Raw genomic sequence first — 27,911 nt, 5'->3', positions numbered from 1 at the left:
TTCTGCCCTTAAGACCTATAATATCAACCTATATCCCTATAAAAGTGTTCTACTTTTTGCTTAGAATTGCTCCAGTTGTAACTTACCCTCCAAAAAAGAAAAGAAAGAAAAGAAAAAAGAAAAAAAAAAAAAACAGAAGAAAAAGAAAAGAAAGCCTGACTGATAAAGTTGCCATATGCACCATGCTCATCTTTGCCTCTGTATTTTGCATATGCTGGTCTTTGTAGCTGGGATGCCATCCTAATCCAATATTTTTTTTTTTATCATGAACCCAATTTCACACTAGTAGTAACTATTTATTTTTGCATTTGACTTAGACATATTTTTTTTTCAGATCTTCCCTTGCCGTTCCAAGATTGGTTGGATTTTCCTCCACTATCCTTCCATAGCACCTGTTTCCAAGCTCTGACAGAACACCTCACACAGAAATAAGCAGAAAATAATAATTCATCATGATGTATTGCCCAGCAGCACATAAACTCTTTGTGGTTGACTTTCTCACCATTGTTTCACCCAACATTATCACAATGCCTGGAACAAAATAATTCCTCAACAAAGATTGTTGACATAAATTGAATAACTCATTTGTGACAGATCATACATTTCCAAAGGACTGTATCATAGATCTCTGTGATAATTTGGAACATTTTAACTCAGTGACTTAATGTATTAATGAGTAGCATTTTCTAGCTGTCTGCTTCTGTTGTTGTACTATTGAGGTGATTCGGGACAAAACATTTATAAAAAAAGCTATATCAAGGGAATAGAAGTTATATCAGATAAGTATTCAGATACCTTCCCTATCTATGCTATACTTACAAAGACAAACTAATTCAAATTTCAAACCCTACATTAGACAGCTCTAGTTTCCTTAATTACACATTAACAATGGTATTGTTTGAGTTTTGACCCAAGTTTTTCACCCAAGGGTTAAACAAAGAAAAAGGAAAGCTTTTTAGTTTATTGCTCCAAATTATTTAAACATTTATTTGCATTTTTCCCCTACCAGTTTATATCAGCTGCAGTGCTTAGAACCATGCTTTGTAAATATTGGGAGCTTAGTATATATATAGGAAATAGAGTAGTTACACATGTCTTGGCAATGTGATAAAAGTAATAAAAGTGGAAGCCAACCTGCTTTTCTACATATTCTACATCTAGAGAGTTAAATGCATTAAGAGCTTCTTGTATAACTGGGAAATGTCAATCACAGCCATTGAGGTGGTTATGGGGACCAAATAACTATCCAATAGTCAATGTCAAGCCTGATGTGTGATTGAGCCCAGGTGAAGACCTGAGCAAGGATATAGCCAAGGCAAGAATTTATGAGTGGGCACTGAGGATGTTAGTTCCTGTGAACACCATAAGGTTAAAAGAGTCATTTGAGAGCTAAGGGTTGAGAGAAGGTCTAATTTGGGGATGAGAATGAGGATACATGGTCCCTAAGTTAACATTCGAGAGTAAAAAGTAGCAAGAACTTTGCTCATGTGTGGGAATTGCTGTGAAGTCACCAGCAGACCTTAAAGGCACACATCAAGCAGATGAGCCAGCATTCAGAAGCCAAATGTAAGCATATATGTTTTGAAAATACTGACCATGTGGAAAAAAAGGGCTCCTTGGGTTGAAGTAGTATCTGATAAGTAAAGGAGAAAATACCCTACAGAGATCTCTATGAGGTAAAAAAATTAGCAGTAGATGCCTAAGTGACCCTATTTATTTTTTATTTTTAATAGTTCAAGTTTTGATATAGTATGGAGATATGTTATGATTATTTAATAACAAAAGATTTTTAAATTCTCAAAGTTCTTTCAGTTATATATTTTTGTTGGAATCTCACTACCAGATTACATGATGAGCATTAGTATCATTTTTTTTTCAAAGATGAAGAAAAAGAGATTATGTGGTATTAAGTGGTGTGTCCAGGACCCTATTAATACGAAGTAGATGAGTCAGTAGTACAGCATTAGTCTCTTGTCTCTGAATTATATGTTGTTTGTTTACTGCATCCCATTTGCTTTGTCTAGTCACCCAGTCAATAGTGAAAACTATTGAGCTTTCCAGCATGTGTAAACCCAGCACATAGCACATAAAACATAGCCACAGAGACCAGGATCACTCTCTTTTTTAACACTATAGAGTATATAATGTACAAATACATGCACACAGGGAAAAATATTTTAGGAGGAGTGCAAAGTATACTCTTTATATCACATCAGTAAGGGAGCCTACTTTCTACATGCCTGTCAAACTCGTTAGAGATCCTTGGAGCACACAGTGAGATTACTTCCTTAGCGTAATCAGTTTATACTGTTCTCCTTAAATGGCAGCCTCCATTTGTCAGTCAGCAAACAATATTTACTCAGCCTTTTGTGCATAGAAAAAAAATATGGAGAGACTCAGAAGAAATAAAAGTTCAAGTCTCTGTATGCAGAGAACAGACAGTCTGGGAAGAATCATCAAAACATGTCCACTCATACCAGGTTACAAAAAGCAAACCTGTTATTGCAGGGCTGAGGCCTCCCCTGTGTGCTGCAGGAAGCTCTTGATAATATTTGAACACATAAATGCCAAGGCAGTGAAGGCTGTATCTTAGAGAAGATAAATTTCATTAGAGAGCCAAGCAAGACAGAAAAGGCATCTTGGAGACTTCATTGCTTAACACCCAAGGGCTTTGACAGCTAGTGTGGTCAGGTCAAGACAGCCCCAGGTAGAGCTCAATTTGGAGACCTGGCTTCAAAAACCCAGAGCATTACCAACTCTCTGTGTGATTTTGGTCAAGTTGCTTCACGTCCCTTGGCCTCAGTTTCCTCATCCCCAAAAAAGAAATCAGTGAGTTGATGTTTCTTAAAAATTTATTTTCGTGAAAATTCCTCTTTAGGAAGTGTTAGTAGTTGACCACAGTGTGGTCATCTAAACTTTCATGTCTAGGGCATTGCTCTCTGGAAGTGTCAGCATATTTGGTTATAATCAGCACTTTGGAGGTAAATTCTACATTATCTCCCAAAATTCCACCTATTCAGAAACTGCAAATCAGCGAACTTTTATCATAATGCAAAAGCTGACCATAGTACTTTGGTGCTTTAAAATAAACTTGGGAAAATGGTTTCCACAGATTCTCTTCATAGGAATAGTGGGCATTAAAAGTAAAACTCCTTAATGAAGTTAGTCTAATCATGGAAGAACTTTAGAGAAGGTAAAATTTTTTAAACAATAATTTTTTTAGATGAAATTTAAATAACATGAAACTAACCATTTTAAAGTGAACAACTTAGTGGCATTTAGTACATTCATAATGTTGAACAACTACCATCTCTAGTTACAGAACATTTCCATCACTCTAGTGTAAAACCTCTTACCCATTAAGCAGTTCCTTTCAAGGAGAAGGTCAATCTGAGAAAGCCAAAACCTAACCCAGAGGCAATGGAAGGTGGGTACGGCACCTCCCTAACATATCCACATACACACACAGACTCCCTTCATTCTCACTTACAGCTACAAATTTAGCATAAATTCTTTCAACTCTAAGCATCACTATATAGTGCTGTCCCACAGCATAACAGAGTGCTAACAAATACACACTCTGAGGTCAAGCTTCCTGGCTTTAAATCCTAAATATGCTATCAACTATCTGCGTAAGCCCCATCTCTAGGATGGGGGTAATAATAGTGTATCTCAGAAGGTTATTATGCCTTAAAATAATAAGGCGTGTAGTCATTTATCTCAGAAATTGAAAAAAAATTAGTCATACCAAACAAAAAGAGTGATGTTTACCACTGAGAAGGAAAGACAGGCACTTTCTGGATACTAATGAAATGCAGCAAAGTGAACGTAAAATAGAACATGATTCACAGGGTAATCTTGCCTTTTAATGTGTTACCTGACTTGTATCTCCACTTACTGAGCTCAGTGTATCTTTGAAGGCATTTCCAGTGTCTGAAGCCATCATTGATGGCATTCGTGCTTTGCAGTTTACAGTTTTAATCTTAGTCAATTTGTTTAGATTTGCTCAGTTTGAGTCAAATGATTAGCCTTATGATGAAATGAGTACCCCAACCAAAAGGTCATCTAGACTGCATCACTGCTACTTGGATAACTTTCTTCCAGGATTACTCCAGATCGAAAGTTTCTGATTTGTGGACCATGGTTTTCCTTTCCTCACATGCCCTCACTATTTCTCCCCTATTATGTGCCCAAGCACCCTAGGCTATTAAAAAGACAAGAGAATCTTGAAAGTAATCTGCATATAAGTCAGATATAATATGGACATATAGTTAGTTCTGTTTTTACCATCAATTCTAGTTTAATTTTTCAGTTTTAATAAGAGCTTGCTTTTAGTTGTTCTGGACTATTAGGAAGGATAGTTCTTTAATTTGGCCTACAGATTTCCTCTTAATCACAAAAATGTCAAGAGGCACTCTCTTGTAGCCAACCAAACTCCTACAAAATCACTACCCTGGATTCGACCTTGGATTTTTATTTTTCACACTAGCCTTTCTTTTTTTCACAAACAGCACTTCACAGAGAATCTATATTTTCCTACTTTCACAATCCATCATTTCTTAGAAGCTCTACGTAATTATAGCCCCTACTTTGAAAAACATTAATTGCTAATGCTTCAGTTCTTTAAATCTGAGGGACCTGTGTTGCCAGGCCTTCATGTTGGTGTGCTTATCATCTGTTCTCAAACAAGAGCCCACATTATAACCCAAATACATTCCTCTCTGACTCTATCTAGTCAGAGCTTTCAGTTATGTATGACTAGGGGAAGGAAATTTACTAAAAACTCTTCCAAGAATTTAATAAAAACTCTTTCAAGAATTCTCTTTAACCCTGGAAACCTTTAGTTTTATCTAATGCAGGTATGACCCTTTTACAACTTTGTTTCCGTCTAAGAATTTCTAAAGATGTGGCTACATGAGCACTAGACTAGTAGCTCTGTAGCCAATGATTTCAACTAGTTAAGGAAATCTGCTGTAAAATGGATTATAATTTGTTTTAAGTTTCTATGTCAGTACATTTATTTGTCTGCCCATGGCTTTGCTCGCCCATGTTGTCATTGGCCATTGAGTTACATGTGGTGTTTAGTAGTTATGTTTTTTTTTTTTTTTAAGTGAGCTCATGATTCAGAATTTAAATTCACAGAACTGATTAAGGAAAGCATGAGTTTATTTTACAGTGAAGCCTTGAACTTGAATAATTTTCACAGTGAGTTGGAGCATAATCTATGGGATGGCTTCCATAACACAGTGAGGTAATAAATCCCCACCACTGGCAATCAAGAAGCATTTCTTGAGAGAGATTTTTTCCAGGCACTGTCCTGGGCCCAGAATAGACCCAGACAAATAGAATCTAGCTTTTGTCATCAAGGAGCTCATATCTAGTGGGGATGACAGGGCATCTTGCCCTCAAACCCAGGTGTGTGCAGTCATAGAACAGCTGAGGTGTCTATAGAGATAAACAAGAGTGGGAGGGTGAGGAGCCTCACTGTCCTAAGGAATTTGTGGAGACAAGGAGCCAGTGAAGAATTTTAAGAAAACAGATCCAAGTGGTTAGATGTGCATTTTAGAAATATTGCTTTCTCAACGATGTGGAGAATGGTATAGAGAAATCTTGAGGCAGACAGGCAAACCATTTAGGAGGTAGTTGAGGTAGTTCAAATAAGAAATGATAAAAGCCCCAGTTAAAGTCATGGTAGTGGAAATGAAGAGGAATAGAAAAACATAAGTTATTTTAGACAATTAATTTTGCCAGAGGTAGTGACATCTTTGCTATTGGAATTAAGAAGTCAGGAGAAGATTAAATTGACTTCCAGGTTTTGGGAATACAAATAAATGATTAGGTATTCGGGAGGTGGGAAGAGGTATAGATTTTGATTTTTAATAATTACTATGAAATTGATATAATTATGAGATTGTAACTTTATAAGCAAATAGAAAAAGATAACCAAGTTCTTAAAGTTGTCTGTGTGGAGTCACAGTAACTTACACAAGATCATGGTAAGATTTCTATTACTTAGGATATGATGAAGAGGTAAGACAGTGGATGGAAAGATTGTGCAATAATTATAGTATTGGTATTATTAACATCTTTAGCATTGCCCACAAATATGCACATATAAAACATCAGCTGATTAAAACCTGTGTTTCAGACATGTATATTTGTGGCAAATGACACTAGCTTTACATAAATTTGTTTTGGATTTAGGCTATAGCTAAGTCTCAGCTTTTGTATGAAGTGAGGGATATTTATAAAATGGCTTCTATCATTTCTTTCCTGAAGTTTCAAAGCCTCTTAAATGGCTCCACTCAAGGATCACAGTCTGGATTTAAGCCAGGAGGCATATGCTGCCTTCTGCGGGTTTTAGGACGAACTTCAGATGCAGCCAAGGATGTGAGTAGCTCTAGGAGGAACAGGACATTTTCCCCTCCAGGTGTTCATATATTGTTTTCTTTTCATCTTATCTTCTTGGAATAATCTCTTCTCGCTTTACGAGTTGACACATAGGGTGAAATTTCTCTCACATGTTAATATAATCTCTGAAGGAGTCAAATTCTTTTTCTTACAGCTTTTATTTATTTGTTTCTCATAATTCCAGGGATGTGTTTAGATAAAAAAAAAAAAATAGAAGAGAGAAATGAAAAATAAATAGTAATAAAAAGCAGAATGCCCCCCAGCGGCAAGCTGGTGGCATCCAGAGGTTGCAGATAATGGATTAGCTTTTACCTATTTCCATAGCAACAGCTTAGCTGCTCTTAAAGACTTCTTTAAAAGCTTCTGATAAATGTATCCTGTGACCCTGAAAACTTTCCCATCTCCCTCCTGACTTCTTTCATCTTCAACCCCTCCTTTCCCTTTTGCCCCATGAAAACATCAATTATTACCCACAACCTTGTAGCACTTGTTTGGGTTTTCTGCAGACCTGCTTCCTTTAAGGATCTGAGATGGATTTGGCAGTGGGAGATAGGAATGCTTCTCTCACTCCTCCCTCCCTTTTGCTTTACTTTCCTCCTCACTTTTTTTCCCTCCATTTCTTTTTCTCTCTTCTTCCTTTCTCTTTTCCTTTATCTTTTTAGTTCGCACCTTTCTCTCTGCTGTCTTCCAAACAAAGTATAAATGGAAGTCATATAAATCATCATATAAATCACTGATTGAAACTGAATTCGTGATTCTCAAGCAGTTGGAAATATTAATTGAGCACATGTTTGTGATCAACCATGAGCTGGGCCCTGTGATGGGGGAAAGAGATGCATGGGTGGGAGAACATGAAGAGTCTAAAAAATTGTCCTTGCCTGGATCATTCAGAAATTAGGTTCCAGTTGAAGAGACAGAATACTCAACAACAATTAGACAATAATCAGTTCAGTTTCATGTGAAAAATAGATTAGGAATCTAAAGACAAGACTTTACTTTCTGGCTGCATCCCTTCTATGTGAAATAGAATAATCATGTACGGTTAGTTTTTTATTCATTAGCTGTTTTTGCTTTTATTACTCTGTAAAGGAGGAATATATACTCTAAAAAAGAGGTATTATGAGAACTGAATGGGATGATTTATAAAAACATACTTATATCTTACAAAAGGTAAATTTATGTTGTTCCTGTTGTTCATGTTACCAGCTTAATGTTCGCTCAAAAAATAAGAGAAATGAGAAATAAATATGAACCAAAATGGTCACAAAAGATTTCATGAACACGGAGGAAGATTTAAGCTAAATATGAAATGGTAAAGTTTTTTAAATAAATGCTAGGGAGGAGAGTACTCTAAAAAAGAGCAAAACTGTCAGAGAAGAAGGAAACAGGCAAGTGAGGCTCTCTTCCTTGAAATTCCTTTATCTACTTGCATGCCCTGCACATAGCAGGATTAAATAATACTATGTGTGTGTGTGTGTTTTACTTTTTCTTTCATTTTTTCCACCCAGTATAAACACACAGACACACACACACACACACACACATTCAGATAGGAACAAGGAGTGGAGATTTTAAAACAAATTAAAGCTAGTTATCCATAAATACCTCCAAAAAAGCTACTGTCACCTCTTCTGTGGAATCTTCCCTGACTCTTTGACTTCCTTGACTTCCTTGATTTATGCATGCTTCTCACATTATCCTCTTACAAATAATGGAATGCAAGGAATGAACCTTATTTATCTTTATTACCTTAGGGCTTGACGCAATGCTAAGATATAGGAGGGAGCTCCGTAAGTGTTAGCTGAATATAGACACATATTAAGAATTGCCATGAATTGGGAGAGGTTAACCAATAATGGCTTTCTCGAAGAGTTAAATTTCGAGCTGGAATTTTGGTAAAGGATGTATATTGGAGCAGGCACTGGAAGCCCTTTCCCCAGTTGCTCAGCCCACCAAAAGACTAGGCACTCAGGTACTGTCATGTATCTCCCTTCCTCAGAGACAGGGCCCAGGCAGCAGGAGAAAACATCCCATGACCAGGCTGCACAGGGGAGCATTCTTATCTCTTTCTGTCTGAACGATTAATAAAGGAAGAAAGAAAACCTAGAGTCCTAAAATCCTGACTTTATTTAGCTTAGTTTCTATAGATACCTCTTTAGCTTATTTCTAAAGGAGGCAATGTTTCTGTCTCTCACCATGGCTGACGGAAAAAGACCTTGGGATCCACTGCCAACCATGGCCTCTGTGTGCAGAATTTAAATTGGTTCCTGGCTCCCACGGATCCAATCTGGCACTTCCCTTGAGCATTGTATTTAATAACAACAGCTGTAAATACAGTAAAAAGGTAAAAATGATGTTGCTTATTTTATTTTTATTTATCTCCATTCTTTTCACAGATATCCAGTCAAATAGGATAAGATTAGGATTTTTTTAAAATATCCTTTTTCATAAAAATCAGTTTTATACATAAAATAAGGAACTCATTCTCAGCCAGGGAAATACTGAGGCCTCAGTAAGCACATATTTTGCGTTAGTCAGAACTTTATTCCTCACAGGGTTTCAAGTGGATAAAAATTCCAGGATGAGGGTAGATAAGAGGAGAAAATGGAGTCTAATATCTATCTACCTGGGAGGGTCTGGGCCCAACCCAAGGCACACTTGTCCTTTCTTGTAACACTTTGTCCAGGGAAAACTAGTATGAAGAGCTGCTTTGAAAAGGAAATGGAGCTCTAAGAGTGATTCTGTCACAAAAGTTGCAGTGAACACCAGGCCAGCTGAGGGTGGGATAAATAGAAGGAGAAAGGGGCAGTCTCTCCCACTTTGTATTAATAACAGCAGGAGAAGTATGTTTGTAATGTTTGATTCTCTTTTGCTGGCAAGAATTGGCAGAGCCATCTTATTTTCTCACTTTCCTAGGAAGTTGCAGTTCTGCTGTCACAAGCTGCTTGACGACATGAAATTCCACACATTCCCGTTTGTATAACCTTAGGCAACACTGTGGTCTGAATGTTTGTGCCCTAACCCCAATTCATATGTTGAAATTCTAACCCCCAAAGGAGGTGGTATTAGGAGGTGATTAAGTCACAGAGCGGAGCCCTTGTGAATGGGATTAGTGCCTTTATTAGAAACACTACAGAGCTCCTTGCCCCTCCCCTGTGAGGACAGAGCTAGAGGTCTGAGACCTGGAAGAGATCCTTCACCCAACCTTCCTGGCACTCTGATCTCGAACGTCTAGCCTCTATAACTGTGAAAAATAAATCTCTTGTTTATAAGCTGCCCTGTCTGTGACATTTTGTTATAAAAGCCCAAAAGAACAAAGATAGGCAAGTGTCCTCTCTTCAGACCCCAGTTTCCTCATTCATATTTATATTTATGAGGGGATTTGATCACTAAGAGATTTCTAATGTCTCCTTCAGCATGAAAATTTAATGATTCTATAAATCATAGTTAAAGCCCAGAATGTCCTAAATGCTTTTGAAGATCTTTGGATTGGGTTGCAGTGCCAGGAGAAAAATCAAGTCAGAACTGTGTTTCTTGTAAGTGATCTTAAGTACATTTTAGAATTAATATATTCTGGTTCTCTTATTGCCAATAATTATAATTTCATTAGGAAAAAAGGTATATTTTTGTAGAGTCCTTTGAAGTTCTTTAATATTCTCTTTGAAAAGAGATCATCTTTTGTGTACCTCACTTTTCAACAGCTGGTATGCAACTTCACACACAGCAGTTACAAAGTGGATGTAAAGAGATCACAGAAACTATTTGTTCAGACAGATGCATACGTGGGCCTAGAATTCTGATTAACAATGACCAAAATGGATGAGGAGGGCATGGATGTTCATTGTCTTTTCATCAGAAGTTTAGGTACCTTTATCTTCTCTTTTCTTCGGACTTGTAGGTTTGTCAGCCATGGGAATTTTACAAGACTTTTTGGAGATCAAACCACCTCTCAAAACATATCTAAATTACTTTAAATTTGCTTGTTCCTGTTAATCAACAAATTATGTGTTTTTTTTTTCTCTCAAAGAGGTTCAGCTGATTATAACATGTGTTCATCTCCTAGCTTCTCAAGAGGGTTATGCTAGTCTAAATTAGTCAATGTTCCTACCATTTTTCCATGGATCAGTTAACATTTATGCACTCACCAGGGTTGTCCCCAAAGGACCTTAATTAAGAATAGTGATCGCATCAGATGTACTCCAAGAAGTTCACAGAAAGCTCCCAAACAGATAGAAATAGTAAGTTTCTCATCTAGGGCTATCTAAGCCCAAGAGTTGAAGCTAAAGACAAACAAAAAAAACTTTATCCCATGCTTCCTCCCTTTTTAAATGTTTATTTATTTATTAGTGTAAACCATTTACAATCAAAGAGAAACGTATGACGTACAAGCACATGGAATGAGACTTTAGCATCCTCCTTTTTCTCAGGCAAACTTCTAGTGAATGACAAAGCTCGGTGTGAGATTAAAAACTCTCGCTTGTCAGAGTGGAGGAAGGACACTGCTGGCTGATACGCTGAAACCCATGAGGGCAGTACCTAATGAGAAACCCCACTTGTCCTCAGCACACCTTTGCCAGGTCAGCACTTTGTGGCCAGTTCTTGCTCTTCCCCTTTATGAGTGTGTCTGTGAGTCTCAGAAGTGAGCTGGCTTCTGACTCCTTTGGCAAAAACTTGCTGGAGATGGTTTATTCACTGTCAGCCCTGTCCTTGAGTCATTCTGTCCCTGAGAGGCTTTGATCTGATGTGGTGTTGAAGAGTGAATACAAAGCTCATGCCAGGTCTGCTGCTTTTGGGGTGAAATGGGAACCGTAAAAGATTTTGTAGCTTTAGCCTAGAGTCTGTTCTCAAATTAAAAGCAGATAAACTTTATAAACACAGTTTGATGGCTGCGGAACAGTAGTCAGACTTGGAACCAAAGAAAACAAAATTTGGCTGATATTTATTTGTCTGTCAGAGCTGGGGAGGGGAGCGGTTGAATCACATACATTTCAGATCTCAGCATGTCTTTCTTCACTCTAAAATCTGCAGGCCCCAGGAAGCTACAACAGGGCAGGATGTTCCCACAAAGGTCACTTGCAGGTTTGCTTTCTATAGGTTGACTCTCCATCATCCTAAGCATTTGAGCAAAGATTGTGACAAGGAGCAAAAAATGAGGTGTGGTGGAAGATGGAAGGAAGCAGTGGATGGTCTCTTCCAAATTAATATCTTTTCTCTTCTCATTCAGCATTCAAAACCAAACACAGTAGATCCAACTCTGCTCCAGGCATTTTCATCTGTGAAGTCAGATTGGCAGAGACTTTGGGAAGGAGAGAATATGGGGGGAATCCAGGGAAAATGCACAGGAATGCATTATTCATTCTGCATTATCAGATAATGAGATGTTCCAAATGAGTGAATCTTCTAGATAACTGAATCTTCCTTTCTGAACATTAAGACTTCTTTTAAATTTTAGACTATATTTTTATACATTGTTGAAAGTGTGTTAGAAGCATCTCTGCCTTGAAATAGAATATCTTATTATAATTTAACCATATCTTGCTTACTTATTATCATATTTTAAACAGAAGTTAATTATATTTCTCTACCTCACAGAGAAGATACCCAGGTTCACCCTTCTGTGGTCCTATATTTTTTTAGCTCTTTTTCCTGGTGCATCTGCTGCCTTCTTCTCTGTGGGTGTCACTTGTCAGTGCAATTTTTTTCTTTCCCCTTCCTACTTCTAATCTTTTGTCCACAGTGACTTCAGAATAAATGGATGTCTCCAGGGAAAGGCAAATAACTAAGCCTATTAAATCAGCAACTTTACATTCTGCATAATTCTATATCTACCATTCAGTTCAGATCAACAAGTAATTGTTCTGTGTCTGTTAAGTGAAGATGCTGTGTCTGGTACTGGGATTATAAAAGGTGCCCTTGAGTGGTTACCATCCATTAGGGGAGGCAAGCAGATGCTTCCTTTTTATCAGTGATGACAAATAAGTAAGGACCTCAAGTCGAATCACGGTGTGAAGTGTATCAATAGAAGAAAGCACAGAGGGGATGTAATTGCCCTGTTTAAATTTCTTATATCACTCAGTTGTTCCATAATACATAATTCCATAATCCACCTGAATTATAGAAATTATTTCTGCCACAGAAACCAGGCAGGTGGATTTTACCAGTCAGGACACTCCCTTTCCTTGGGTGAAAGTGGATGAAACTGCCACTGTCCTTTTCTCAGACTCATTCTCTGTGCATCATAGAATAGTATAGGCCAGGCTGGTTTCAGGTCTTATTCTGCCTTGCGCTCCATTCTGAATATGTAAGGTGAATTTATATTTTTTGATCTTACTGATTGTGCATAGCATTTATTAATCAAGTTCATGGGGCAGGACATGAAACTATCCCTCTATATACAATCTACATGCATTTAATAATATGCCTCTATTCCAATTACATTAGCTATTATGTGAGGACAGAGGGCTGAAGAAGGATAGATAACATGAAAGAAAAAGAGAAAATTGACATGGCTACAAATGTATTCTGGAAAAGAGATAAGAAATAAAATCTTGTTAAAGGAGTTTAACTTTTAATTCAACATGATTTAAGCCTTAAAGTGGTTCCTTTCATTCTTTGGGTGTTAGATATCCTCTTAAACCAGGAGATCCCTTGAGATCTCCTAATCGTAAAATATTTTTAGGAAATTGGATAGTGGAACATCTTACTTTTTCCTTTGCTCCACTCTGTTGTATACATATTATTTGATACCTGATTGTTAATACTCATTGGTTTCCTTATCTGGCTTTTAAATGCCACTTAATTCAGGGATGACATGAACAGATGAGTGCAAAAGACTTGGGGTTGGAGAGGTGAAACATCTGCTCTAAGGGCCATCCTAAGGTTTTCTCCTTTGTTTTTGGAGCAGGTGTGTGTGTGTGTGTGTGTGTGTGTGTGTGTCTGTGTGTTTGTGTGTGTCTGTGTGTCTGTGTGTGTGTGTCTGTGTGTGTCTATGTTTGGGGAGTGGTGCAGGAATTCTGTACCTGTTTCTAACCTAGGATCAATTCTTCAAATTCTTACTTTCCTTTTTATCCTACTTCCTTTCAAGCCTACTCTCTTCCTCTTTGAATTTTTTCCTACTTATGTCGTGAATTCTTCTGCCTCCTCCCCTAACCCCTCTTTTTACCCATAGCAAGAATGGCAGGCTGGTAAGTCTTAATCCAAGTTAGAGGGAGAAGGCAGAGTAAGTGTTCTGGGTCTACTGGCATACCCGCGACTCATTTTTAAGCCCAGCGCTCTCTCTCGCTCTCTCTCTCTCTCTCTCTCTCTCTCTCTCTCTCTCTCTCTCTCTCTCTTTGCTCTGAATCCTCTCAAATGCTGTGTTTCTGCTTCTGGCACTTTCAAGAGTACAGTCTCTACATGTAATGAGTTTTTATCACCTTGAGAAGTACTGCAGCAGGTTCCAGGTCTAAGCTCTCATTTTTAAACCCCGAGGAGAAATGAAATCTATTGGAAGTTAATCATCCATCATTTGAGGGCTAATTTGGGTCTTTTTCCTTCTTCTTCCATCAATACATACTGCTCTATGCCATTCCAGTGAGGGAAGATCCCTCTACCTATGTTCAGGGGCTAAACATGGTATCACCCTTTGGAGTGCTCTCAGTCTCCGAAAAATTTCTTCACGAGGTCTTTTCACTCACTCACTTAAAAAAAAAAAAATAGGAGATATTTAATTTGGGCACCTTCCAATAAAATGGCTGGTGTGCTATTAAACTGACCTTTTCCTAAGAGAATAAATCTGATGAAGGCCTTGTCACTACACTTGGAGGGGGATTTATTTTCTCTAAAAGTAACGTGCCATTATCCTCCTATTAGTTTGGGAACTGGGCTGTTTGCTTCGCCAGATTTCCTACTTGCCATTTCTGTAAATCCCTGGTCATCGTCATCGTCTCTGCCTACTCCTTTACAGTGTTCCCCCATCCCCTTCCCATAGATGCCTGCAGGCCCCTTACTCTCTGATTTGCCCCACTTACTTCACCTTGACTGATAGCCACATGAATAGTTAGGGACACGAAAATTGCCTCTGTGTCAAAATCAAATTTGTCACTTCCACCCCACTCTTATCTGCCTTTAATGATCACTTCTCCCCTACTTAATTTAGTAGTTCTTCTCTTGCATTTTCTAGCAAGGAAAGAAAGTATTCGATCAATTTTAGCTCAAATAAAGTGAGGACCCCATTGCCCCAGTGAGAATGTGCCAAGAGTGAATTCTCACATCCTTATCTTCTGTGCCCTGTAAAACTCTGACATTTTCTCTGCTGACATATATTTAAAATGGCCTTTACATTTGGCACCCAAGTTTATAAGAAATGCTAGTCCACGGATGTGTTTGTTTGTAAAGACTAATTATTAGCCTGACTCTTACAAAATGCCTCTGGTTCCCAGTCCAATTTCTCCTCTCCTTGTGGAAGGGGAAGGTAGGACCACTCAGCAGTTCCTTTGCCCAAGGCTGACAAAGAGCAGTATACCTCATCCATGAGACAGCAGAGAACACCTGGGAAAACTGCAATGAGTACTGTCTGAGACCATTAGTGTCTGACTACACAACACGCACTGTACTAAGCACTTTATATATATTGACTCGTGTCATCTTCATAATACTTCTGCCTTTTTGGTACTGATTCTGTGCCTATTTTATAATTTTTTTTTAAAGGAGGCACAAATAGGTTGATAAACTCTGCAAGGTTACAGAGCCATAAAATCATAGTGCCAAGAAATGGGCCAAGCTAAGCTCCAACTAACATGGTAAATTAATTGTAATTGACGTCCATAGAAAGATAACTCATTTAAAAGGAAAATAGAGGTCCCATAAGCCTATGCAAAGGTCATGAAAAGAGAGTTCACTGAAAACAGCACAAATCTTCCTTACACATGTGAAATGATGCAATCAAGATCACACAGAAGTATCATCTCTTATTTATCATACTGGCAAAAATCCAGAATTTTACAAATAGATACTGTTGACAAGACTCTTGGGGCAATAGGTAGTCTCACAGACAGTTAATGGACCTGAAAGATAGTAAACCCCCCATGGAAAGAAATCTATTAACAACCATTAAAACTTCGGATATATCTATACTTTAAACCAGTACCTATTCAGAGGCTTTATCCCCTACAAACACTTTGACAAGTCTGAAACACACACACATGTACACACATACACATACATAAGGCAGTTTGAGTAACACTGTAATCAAAAGGGTTGAAATAGGAAATAAATCACATATCTGTGAACAGGGCACTACTTAGATAAAATATAATACATGCATATAAAGGAATATAAAACAGTTTGAAAAACATGTAACATGTATTTTTATAAATATGAAAACAGTATCTATACTCTGCTACCTTTTTGGTTAGGAAGAGTGATAATAATATGCTTTCTTATTTGCTTATTTTGCACAAGTAAACACTGAATGAATAAACAAAATACAAATAAATTGTGAGAATCGGTAGGCTAAAAGAGTGCAGCGGGTAAAGGTGGAAGTCACATTCTTCTTTGTATACTTTTTGAAGTAGGCTGGTGTTTGAATCACGGAAATGTTTGAATCACGGAAATGTACTAAATGTTTCAAAAGATTACATTAAAAAATTGAAAATGAGATATAATATAGCTTCTTCAATCCTAAGGAGCACCAAGCATCTGGTTATAACATATCTCCTGCTACAAGGAAAGGGAAGAACACTATGAAAAATAAATGTTCTCCATCAAACCCCTCACCATAGTACTCCCTTTTTCTGACACCAGGCTATAAAAGTGAAGCTTAGTTACTAAAACAATGAGAGAAAATAAGTATTTTCTTTTCAAATCTCCCCACTTTACAGCATTACAATCAAGTTCAAGTGTAGTGACATTACTACTTCCTAATATCTGTATGTGCCCTTGATGTGCCCTGGAGCCAGAAGTCTTGTAGTGTGTTATTAGGTTCCTGCGAAATTATAGAAAGGAATCACTCCCTGCCCCCAACAATACATACATGACCATTATCTGGGAAGTGAAGTGTATAAAAATAGACAATGTTTAGTAAAATGATTGAAAATGTCATTAGAAAACACATCAAATTAAGTTGATTTAAAGCCTGCAAGACTTTGAAATTTATGGTGAGTATTTCATGGACTCATTGGGATTGTAATTTGGAGAATCACTATAAAACCTGGACTGGGGCCATTCTTTCCTACTCAAGGAAATTTTTTCTATAAGCTTCCCTGAGAATAATGAGAAATGTCTGAGTGTGTGACTTTTTTTTTTTTTTTTCTCCTATATGAGTGCCGAGTGTTGGATGCAATGCAGAGAACACTAATTTATGTAAGGAGAAAGTAAAGACCCAGATTTTCCTTCTTCACACACCCTTGGGGGTTCAGAAAAAAAGGCCAGGGGAGAGTTTTTTTCAGGAAAAGTAGCCTCCTTTAGAAGCTTACAGCACTGAACTTGAAACCACTATCATAAATATCAATGGCTTTTTACCTGGCATGCTGGTTGAACCTTATTAACCTGAAATATTTTCTGGGCTAGTGACACTGGCGCCTCTAATAACCTTTTAGTCAGCCGCCTTGATACTTAATGTGTTTTAAACATTTTTGGCACAACTGTTATCTAAAAAGGTTTTGCACAATATTTTCAGCCTGGCTGTCTAAAATATTATAGAACACTTGTTGCTGGGGTTAATATTCTCCATGATAAAATACTTGCATCATTATGACGTTAAATATTTAGAGATAGTTTTGGATGTGTTTTGTTTTTGAAAAGATCAGGAATGTAAATTCCTGGTGGGTGAGTGGTGAGTACAGAAGATCTGACCCCTTGGTAAATGGTGTGAATTATTCCATTGGAAACATCCAATGACACTGCAGTCTGGAGTACTGGGAAGCCTCATTTTTTTTTTCTTCCTAACGTCCTTTAATTGCTTTTTGCTGGGGCCAGAGATATTTATGGGTTAGGAGATTGCCAAGTTATTTATTAGATGGAGTATCTAGGGATAGACTAATATAAATCACTTAGGCTGGTATTGAATATACCAGACACTCAGTAATTTAAAAAGCTTTAATAAAAATGCTAAAATATGAGACTTGTCTTTGGCTGTAATGAGACTCAGTTATCATGTTTTTATCAGCAATATTCAGTCATAAACTCCTCCTATTTTTCCAAAGTAAAAAAAAAAAAAAATGTGGATGTAATCCTTATTTCAAGACTCTCCAGATTTGGGGGGATTGAGAGAGGTTTCAAAAATTTGAAGAAAGTCTCACATAAAAATTGAATTTGAGGCCTAATGGCTGACTTCCTCACACTTAGAAATCTAAACATGTTCTTTCACATGTTCTTTTTCGGATCTAGTATGGTAGCAAAAAAGGGGGATATATAAGATTAATCTTGGCCTGTCTGGTGTGGGTCGCATTGCCATGAATACTACAGCCAATCCTGCTTTACAAAGAACAGAGTCAGCTCTTAGAGTTTAGAACCAGTGGAATTCCTGAGAACCAAGATTGTAGCTTTTATTTCTTTAGTGGAAATACTGAATTATAGGTATGTCATTCTGCAGTTTTTAAAGTATATTTATTCTTTTGATCTCAAGGGCAAAATAAGTGGTGTGTGGCAAACTACTTGTATGGTGTCTCCTGATGCTTATGAAATTCTCAAAAACAAAAGATTTGCTGGCAAAAAAAATTTTCAGAAGTAAAATTAAAGAGCCCATAATATTGATATTTACTATGTGCCAGGCACTATGATAAAACTCTTTTTATATGTGTTTATCATTTATTTCTCACCAGGACCTGTGAATTACCTAAGATCACTACCCTCTCTTGAAGCTTGGGAAATAGAGGTAGAGGGGTCACTGTGGATAGAGGAGAAGTCCAGATTACATTAACAGTCAATGGCTATGACAAATTTAAAAAGGGAGAGTAGAGAATAGAGGTCTGAAACCAGTGCCTGGACGACCTGAATACCGAGATTACTGGTATGAGAGAGAGATTTGGGTTAAAAGAGATAAGAGAATTTGTTTCCCACCTCACAACAAACGTGGGACAGAACCAAGACTAGAACCAACGTTTCCTCAGCTGCAAAATTAAGAGGTTGAGCTGGGCCTCTAAAGGTCTTTCCTTGACTTGAAAATTGTATGATGTAAATTAATCTTTTTGGTGTTGTGTGTGTGTGTGTGTGTGTGTGTGTGTGTGTGTGTGTGTGTGGTGAGAACTTTCAGGGGAGGCCGCAGTCAGGAGAGGAAGGAACAAAAGGACTTTCACAGAGGGAAGGCAGCTCCACACCCTAGAAAGAACAAGATGAGAAGTATTCTTTAACTGTATGTAATTTCTGTGATTGTGGTCAGTTGTTTGAATTGTGCAAATTAAAAATGGAAAATGTGTCTAAGTTTATAAATAATTTCTGTAAGAGATGCCATAGAGACAACTAGTACAAAGGACCTCAGAAAAACTTGAGTGGTTTGTGATGTCACTGGGTCTCAGCCATGTATTTATGTGTCCACGATTTATAATAATTTGTTCTCAATTCTTACCATTCATTTTATCAAAATAGAACCAAGAAGAGAAAAGCAATCAGAATTCAGCAGGTCTAATCTTACCTAGTATAATATAAAGCTATATCACACCAGGATGTCTAGAAAGTCATGGTTCACTCTTAGGATCTATAAAACTGAATAATGTGGATCTGACCCTGCCTCCTAAGCCTTAGGCTGTGACCTCAGGTGACGAAACCTCATCTAACCTCTCTGGCTGCCCACATTGGATCCTGGGAGTTTGTGTTTTCTGTAAAACCTCTTTGCACTGAAAATTAAATTCAGCACTTCTTGCCCGAGCACTTACTAGATACCAGACATTGAGAGGCCCTCAGAGATAATGAAATGAACAAATAAAGGTCTTTGATTTCAAAGGTACACCAGCCACATGGGTGAGAGAGACATGGAAACAATAGAACAGTGTTGAGAAGTGCTTTGACACTTAACACATATCTTGTCAATCCCAAGCTTTGCTTATTTTACCTCCAAAATGTCCCACACATTGATCCCTCTCTGCCCATCTCTCCTGCCACCATGCTTGTCAAAGCTACCACCACTTCACGGCTGTATAACATCCTAGCCAGTCTTTCCATTTCCATTTTTGTTCCACACTTGCCCATTTTCCACACTGCAGCCAGCAGTAACTTATTCTCAACATTTTAACGCCCTCCCTCATTTTTCTAAAAAAACATCAACACCTTAGCATTTCCTTGAAGAGTCTGTATATTCTGGCCCCTGACCATTCACCGTTCAGCCTCCACTTATACAATTTTACAGATTTCGTTTCAGACACAGTCACCCAAGCTAACCGTACTTCCTGAATTTGAATATGCTGATCTTTCTGCCTAACTCTGCCCCAAACAAAACCATCATGCAAATTCACTGACCAGGACAGGTCCCCTATTATGGGGTCTCATGGTAGCTTCCACCACTTCACAGCACACCCACAGTGGTAATCACACATTGATCTTATTATTATTTATCAATGTCAGTGTCCTTCTCAACACAAAAGTTCATAATTTACATGAGAGAGAGACCTTGTCTGTCTACTCTTCTACCCTCCAAATACCATCTAGGACATAGTAGGTACACAATAAATGTTTTAGAATAAATATATTGCATCATTATGAACAAGTAGTTATGGAGCATAGACTTATATTTACCTCTAGGATGGGGAGAGCTGATAGAGGGAGTGTATTATGTCTCGGTATCAGTTTTCATGTATGAGTAGGACTTGAACTGGCAGAGTGGGGAAGAGGGCACATAGGCAGAGGGTACAACATATGCAAAAATGTGGAATTACGAATGAGCATGGCATGTTTAGGGCATTGCGAAACAGGCCAACATGGATAGAGGCAGCATGAGTTGAAAAAGGAAAGGAAAACAGTGAGCAAGTAATGACCAACAGATGGAGAGTTAAGCAGATGTAAGTTCAGTATTATGCAATAAATTATCAATAAATGAAAAAAGAAATTTTCTGAGAACCAACATGTGTTGGTTTTCCTTCTCATAGTACAATAATGTCTGTTTCTACCTTCCAAGAACTGACAGGTCATGATTTTTTTTTAAATAACATTTTTATGGGGACATAATTCATATACCAGAAAATTCATTCTTTATGAAGTATAAAATGCAATGGTTTTCAGTATATGCACAAGGTTGTGCAACAATCACCACTAATTTTAGGATATCTTCATCCCCCAAAAAGAAACCCTACACCATTAGCAGTTACTCCTCATTTGCTCCTCTCCCTAAACCCTGACAACTAATGTACTTTCTGTCTCTATGGATTTACCTATTTTGGACATTTTATGGAAAAGGAAATTATATGATATTTTGGCTTTTTCTGTCTGGCTTCTTCCACTTCAAGTTTTCAAGGTCCATCTGTGTTAGAGTATGCATACATACTTCCTTTCTTTTATTGATGAATAATGTTTCATTGTATGATACACTAGATTTAATTTATCCATTCAGCTGTTGATGAACATTTGGGTTGTTTTTGCTTTGTTGTCTATTATGAATGATGCTATTATAAACATTTGTATACAAGTTGTACTGTGGACATATGTTTTCATTCCTCTTGGGCATATACCTAGGAGTTGAATTGCTGAGTCATATGGTAACTCTATTTAACCTTTTGAGCAACTACCAGACTGTCTTCCAAGGCAGTTGCAATATTTTACAACTCCACCAGCAATGTATGAGGACTCCAGATTTTTCACATCCTCACCACCTCTTATCATTTTCTGTCTTTGTATTTGGGGGGGGAGATTTTTTGTTTGTTTGTTTTTATTTGCTTGTTTGTTTTGCCTAAGAATACAGTCATGTTTAATAAACAGAAATATGATACTGAATCATCTTCGGTTTTTGATTACAGCCATCACAGTGAGAATGAAGTGGGATCACATTGTGGCTTTGATTTGCACAAATAATGATGCTAAAAATCTTGTTATGTGCATACTTGCCATTTGTATATTTTCTCTGAAGAAATGACTATTCAAATCCTTTGTCATTTTTTTGTCTTTTCCTTGTTGAGTCGTAAGGATTTTTATATATTTTGGATACTAGTCTCTTATCAGATATATTATTTGCAAAACTGTTCTCCCATTCTGTGAGTTTTCTTTTTCACATTCTCAATTCTGCTTTTTAAAACACTAACTTTGCTTTAAATTGCACAAAATTCAAAGTTTATTTTAAATTTTAATGTTCAGTTTATTTTTTGTTTTGTTGCTTATTCTTTTGGTGTCATATCTAAGAAACCATTGTCTAATTCAAGATAACAAAGACTCATACCTATGCTCTCTTCTAAGTTTTGTCTCTTACATTTAGGTATTTGATGTATTTTGAGTTAATTTTGTAAATCATGTGAAATAGAGGTTCAACTTTGCTTTTTTTGCCTGTGGATATTCAGCTGTCCCAACATTATTTGTTGAAAAGATATTTTTTTCCTCATTGAACTGTCATGTCAACTTGTTGAAAATCAATTTATCATAAAAGTATTTTAAAAAGTCAATTTTTCTGGACTCTCATTTCAATTCATCTGATCTTTACGTCTATCCCTACGATGATTTTTTTAAATAGGGAGTATTAAGGATGTATCGGGGATTAAATGACATAATACAGAGAGAACACTATATCTGAGTTAATGCCTAACTCAAAGAAATAAACACTAACTGTTTTGTAATTGTTACTGGTACTATTACCACTTTGTTGTCAAAAGTAGCCTCCTTGGACTTGTAATGTTGCTAGAAGATTACCAACTCACAGAATTTTAGACCAGAAAGAACCTGAGAATTCATACCCCAGCTTTTTCATTCAAAACTAACCAAACCATAAATAAATACCACACACACACACACACACACACACACACACACACACACACACACACACATGCACGCACAAATCTCTAAGCCAAAGTGGCTAAATGATTTACAAAAGGTCACACAGCTTTGGAGGAATCAGGATTAAAACCCACCCACACTGGTATTTCATGTAGTGCTTTTGTCACTATATTACACTATTTGAGTATACAAAATTTGGCACAACTTAGCCTAGCATGCATGCCATAATTGTCAAATTATTTTTACCTCTAGTTTATGAAATTAGCTCTCTTGTTAAAATAAATTTAAAAGGTAATCCTAGAATAATAAAACATTCAGTCTTTAAAAGTCCTTACTGTGTTATTTTTAGAAATTAGCCTTGAGTGTTTAAAAGAGTAGTAGAAAGCATTTTATATTTATATTAGCTTTCACATAGTCTCAATTTTTTTTTATTATATGGGGATAATGATAGCAATAATAAAATAAAAACAATAATAATAGTTACTTAAGTCTCTAAAATTATTATCTCTAAGGGATGAGGACAAGACATGCGTATATCATTTATTCATAGGGTCACCAGAAGTAGGAGCGGACTCAATAGCATGTAACACACAATCTCCACATCCTTGTGTAGAAAATATTTTTATGCCCATTTTATGATAGAGTAAATTGAAGCTTAATGGGCTCAAGTAATTTTTTAAAATATGACACAGAAAGTAGGTAGAAAAAATTGGTAGTCAAATTTTAGCCTGTATGCTCTAAATTACAGAATTATTATTTTTTAATGATGTCATTCAGTCTTAAATAAAACACTTAAAACATGATCACCAAATACTGTGACTGGACAAGGACAAGGCAGAATTGTAATGGGTAGAACCATTGCCCTTGAAATAATACAGCAGGTGCTGAAGTTCTATGCCCTGTTCCTTCTAGAAACAGGAAAAAAAAAATCCCTAAAAGAAAATAGATAAAGGAGAGCCAAGTGATTTCTTTATGCAAATGTGTGTATGATTTATTCTTTGTATTTGCTTGGGTACAATGATTCAGCATAAGAGAAAGAGATTGATAATTATTTATCAAATATTTACATTTTACTCGGGAAACATATGTAATGAAATCTTCCTGGCTATCCAAGGCAAGCTTAATCTGTAATCCTTTATTAAAGTTGAAGAAAGTGAGATTTAGAAAGTTAGCAATTAGATGCAGATTAAGTCATTTATCTGATTCTAAATAACATGAATAATATCAATAATGCTTATATAAAAATGAATAATAACAAAGAGCATGTAGTAAGTACTTATTTCTAGGCATTGTATTAGTATACAACTTACATTTTCACTTAATTGTTACAAAAACTTAGAGAAATATATTTTGTTGTCTTCATTATACAGATGAAGGACCAGGGGATCAGAAGGCCTAAGCAAAAACTGTCCAAGTTTACACAGCTCATTGGACTCCAGAACCTAAGCTATGGTACATGGTCCCTTATACGGTGTTGACCATGTCATATCACCTTTATCTAGGTGGTGCTACTAGGTCAAATCACACATTTCAACCCAAAATTAACTTTGCCCACAGAATTGTTCTATCTTTAGGAAAACCTTTTCTGACTCAAGTTTGTTCTCGCACAATTATACAGTGATATAGTGATTTATAGTGATTTATAAGCCAGAAAAACTCTAAACAAATAACCATACAAATGAGTATAAAAGCATAAAACTACATAAGTATTACTGGGGACAATTTAAAGGTTGAGGAGACATTTTAACAAGAAGGCCTGAATTAAATGAGTAGAGGGAGGACTGAGGTAATTAGCAGATATCTCTAATAAAAAACAACAACAACAGCAATAAAAAACATTAAAACCAAGCTCAAAAGAAAAAAAATATATATATTTAAGTTAAGAATAGGGTAGAGAGTATTTTAGGGAGAGAAAAAGGCAAATGTCAAATTTCTAGAATGGAAAACACTTGACAAATTATAAGTTACCAAATGTAAAAACGTATACATTCATACATTACATTTAGAGTGGAGGGGGGAGCAGATTTTACCACTTGTCAGGCTTTGTGTTGTATGATAGGAATAAAAGGATAAATATAGCAGATCCCTTCCACAAAATAGCTCAGTTGTGAAAATAAATGGTATGATAATGACATAAATAAGAATGCTTTGGAAACAGAGGACAGAGCAACTAAGGCATCATAAAGGAGATCATGTTTGAGTTGAGTGTTGAAGGATAAGTGGTTTGTATGGCACAGAAGTGGGAAAGTGTTTTCCAAGCAGAAAGAATCGTGTGTATAAAGAGATGAGAGAATAATGTAGCCCCAGAGACATATGCTTGTTAGAAAAGGGCAAATAATTAGGCTATGGCTAGACTGTGAATGGTTTTGTAAATCTTGATAAGAAGTTTTGACTTTACAGTCTTAGCAAGGGGCAGATGTTGGTGGTGTTAAGCAGAAGCAAGATATTTAAAAAGTAATGCTTGTGGGTGTATGGGGTTTGGATTATAAAAGGTGGTAGATTGAGAAGTGAAGAAACTTTTGTAATATTCCAAGCAAGAGCAGATATGCTTCTCTACTAAGCCAATGGTGGTGAGATCAGAGAGGGAAGGACAGGTCCAAGACATATTGAGATGGGGGGATTGGCTAAGATGACATGGAAGGTAGATGCTATGCAGACCTGCTCTCATGACCACACCAAAATTATAATGAAAATACGGAGCAACCATCACTGGGTGTCACTGAGGTCTGGCTGAACAAAAGTCCTACAACTGAGGACGTACATAAGAGGTCACCTTGAAACTGGTAGGAGGGGCAGAGGTATGAAATGGTCTGGTCCCACAACCATGTGTGCCAATTGAGAATCAGGAGGATTATCTTGACTGCAGAGTCCCCTCCTCTCCCTGAGGAGTGAGGGGTTCTGGCTCCACACTGAGCTCACTAGAAAAGGGTTCCAGTGCCAGAAGCCCCTACAAACTCTGGATGTGAAAACCAACAGAGATTGTGGCTGAGTGAGACAGAGGGTTGTGGGAGTCACAGACATTCCTCTTAACAAGTCCATACTAGACTTATTCACTCATGGACTAACTTGCTCTAGCTCCAGCTCTGGGGCAGCTGCTCAAGGAGTGCCAGGGACATGTGGGGAGACACAATTGTCTGGCTTCAGGGTGAGGGCTGGAGGGGCAACTTCTTCTTGAACAGAAGTTCTGGGAGTATCCATTGTTCCTTGATTGAGTTTCCCCTGCTCCTACCCTGTGAACACAGGTGGCCACCATATCTGAGTCTCCGTCCTGGATAACACAGCTCTGCCCAGGCTACTCCCTGAGACTCTGTCTCTCCCAACCCGAAGGCCCATCCAAGCTGTCTCCAGGGTTTTATTCCATACAAATGGCCTATCTTGGCTCATGATTCAGGCTTTCCTAAAATCTTTCAAAGGCTCACAAAACCCAAAGAAGCAGCATATGACCTCAGCATGACTCATACCTCTTGCTGAGCAGCACCACACTTGGCATTAGCAGCAGTTAGCTTTGGTTCCTAGTTTGGCCCCATGAAGCACCTATAAGCCCATCCAGGGTAGCAGCCATCTGTAGATTGCTTAATGACTTTTACCAGGTGGCTGCAGAAATGTACAGACTGTGACTAAACTTTGTCTGCAGCTGGACCCCTTTCAAATGTCCCTTGGGCCAACACACCCAGTGGCCTGTTTTGATCAGTAATGAAGCCTGAGCACCATCCAAGGCTGCATCTGAGGAGGACACACTTGAAGGGCAGACTGGGCAGGTACCAGAGCCCTGCTAAAGTAAATCCTGCTCCACAGGGTCAGCACCTCACTGGCCAAACCTCACAAGCAATCAGCCTGAGGGTCAATCCCTCTCATAAAAGTGCAAACCAATGCTCAAATACATCAGAAGGGGACACAAACCCACAAAGGACACACCTTGAATAGCTCACTCAGGTGACCAGGGAAGACTATGCCACTGGGCCCCACAAAACACCTATTACATGAGCCCACTCTTCTATGACCAGGAGACTTAGAAGCCCTAACAAAGAAACAAACACAAGGAGACAGTCAAAATGGGGCACAAAGAAACTTGTCTCACATGAAAGAAAAGAATAAAGCACTAGTAAAAGAACTAAACAAAGTGGAGACAAGCAATCTACCATATGCAGAGTTCAAAACATTAGTTATAAGAATGTTTGAAGAACTTAGGGGAAGAGTAGATAAACTCGGTGAGAACTTTAACAAAGGGAAAGAAAACATAAAAATTAATACAGAAAACATAATAAGGAGCCAGTCAGAAATGAAGAATACAGTATCTGAGATGAATTGTTCATTAGAGGAAAGCAACAGAGTGGATGAAACAGAAGATCAAATCAACAACATGGAGAATGAGGTAGCAGAGGACACCCAATCAGAATAGCAACAAGAAAAAAATAATCCAAAAAAATGAAGATAATTTAAGAAGCCTCTGGTAAGTGTAACAACATTCTTATCATAGGAATACCAGAAGGAGAAGAGAGAGAACAAGGAATTGAAAACTATTTCAAGAAATAATGACAGAAAACTTCTCTAACCTGGTGAAGGAAATAAACATACAACCCCAAGAAGTTCAGAGAGTCCCAAACAAGGTAAACTCAAAGAGGTTCACACCAAGACACATCATAATTAAAATGTCAAAGGTTAAAGACAAAAAGAGAATCTTAAAAGTGGCAAATAAAGCAATCAGTTACCTACAAGAGAGCTCCCATAAGACTGTCAGCTGATTTATCAACAGAAACTTTGAGGGCCAGAAGGGCTTGGCACAAGCGTTCAAAGTGATAAAAAGTAAAGCTCTACAACCAAAATCACTCTACCCAGCAAAGCTATCATTTAGAGTCAAAGGACAAATAAAGAGCTTCCCAGACCAAAAAAAAAAAAAAAAAAAAAAAACTAATGGAGTTCATCACCACCAAGCCAGTATTACAGGAAATGTTGGAAGGACTTCTTTATGAAGAAGAAAAAAATATGTATCAAAAATATGAATAAAGAATGGCAACAACTATATATCTATCAACAAATACTTCAAATGAAAAAGAATTAAATGCTCCAATCAAAAGAAAGTGTGGTTGAATGGATAAGAAAACAAGTTGGTTGTAATATATGCTGCCTATGAGACTCCCTTCAGATTAAAAGACACACAGACTAAAAGTAAAGAGATGGGAAAAGATAATTCATGATGGACCTAGAGAGTATTATACTGAGTGGAGTAAGTCAGATAAGGAAAGACAAATGCCATATGATGTCACATACATGTGGAATCTAAAGAACAAAATAAACAAATAAAAAAAAATGGCAATACACTCATAGGTACAGAGAACATTCTGAGGGTTACCAGATGGGAATGGGGTTGGTGGGTAGGTGAAAAACGGGGAAGGGATTAAGCACAAAATGGTAGTTACAAAATAGTCATGGAGATATAAAGTATAGCATAAAGAATATAGTTGATAATATTGTAATAACTATGTATGGTGTCAGATGGGTATTAGATTTATTAGGGTGATCATGAGTTATACTGATGTCTAATTACTATGTTGTATACCTGAAACTAATATAATATTGTATGCCAACTATAATTGAAAAAATATATTAAATAT

The 27,911-nt window shown here is 37.3% G+C and overlaps 1 protein-coding gene across 9 annotated transcripts in view; it reads left to right on the top strand.

The window, feature by feature from the left end:
• Positions 1-27,911, top strand: part of OPCML (opioid binding protein/cell adhesion molecule like) — a 478,631-nt gene that overhangs the window by 333,193 nt on the left and 117,527 nt on the right. The window lies entirely within an intron of this gene.

This window comes from Pteropus alecto, unplaced genomic scaffold (assembly GCF_000325575.1).
Source record: "Pteropus alecto unplaced genomic scaffold, ASM32557v1 scaffold210, whole genome shotgun sequence".
NCBI lineage: Eukaryota > Metazoa > Chordata > Mammalia > Chiroptera > Pteropodidae > Pteropus > Pteropus alecto.
Note: the sequence above shows the minus strand (reverse complement) of the source record. Positions and strands in the feature narration are given on the sequence as shown.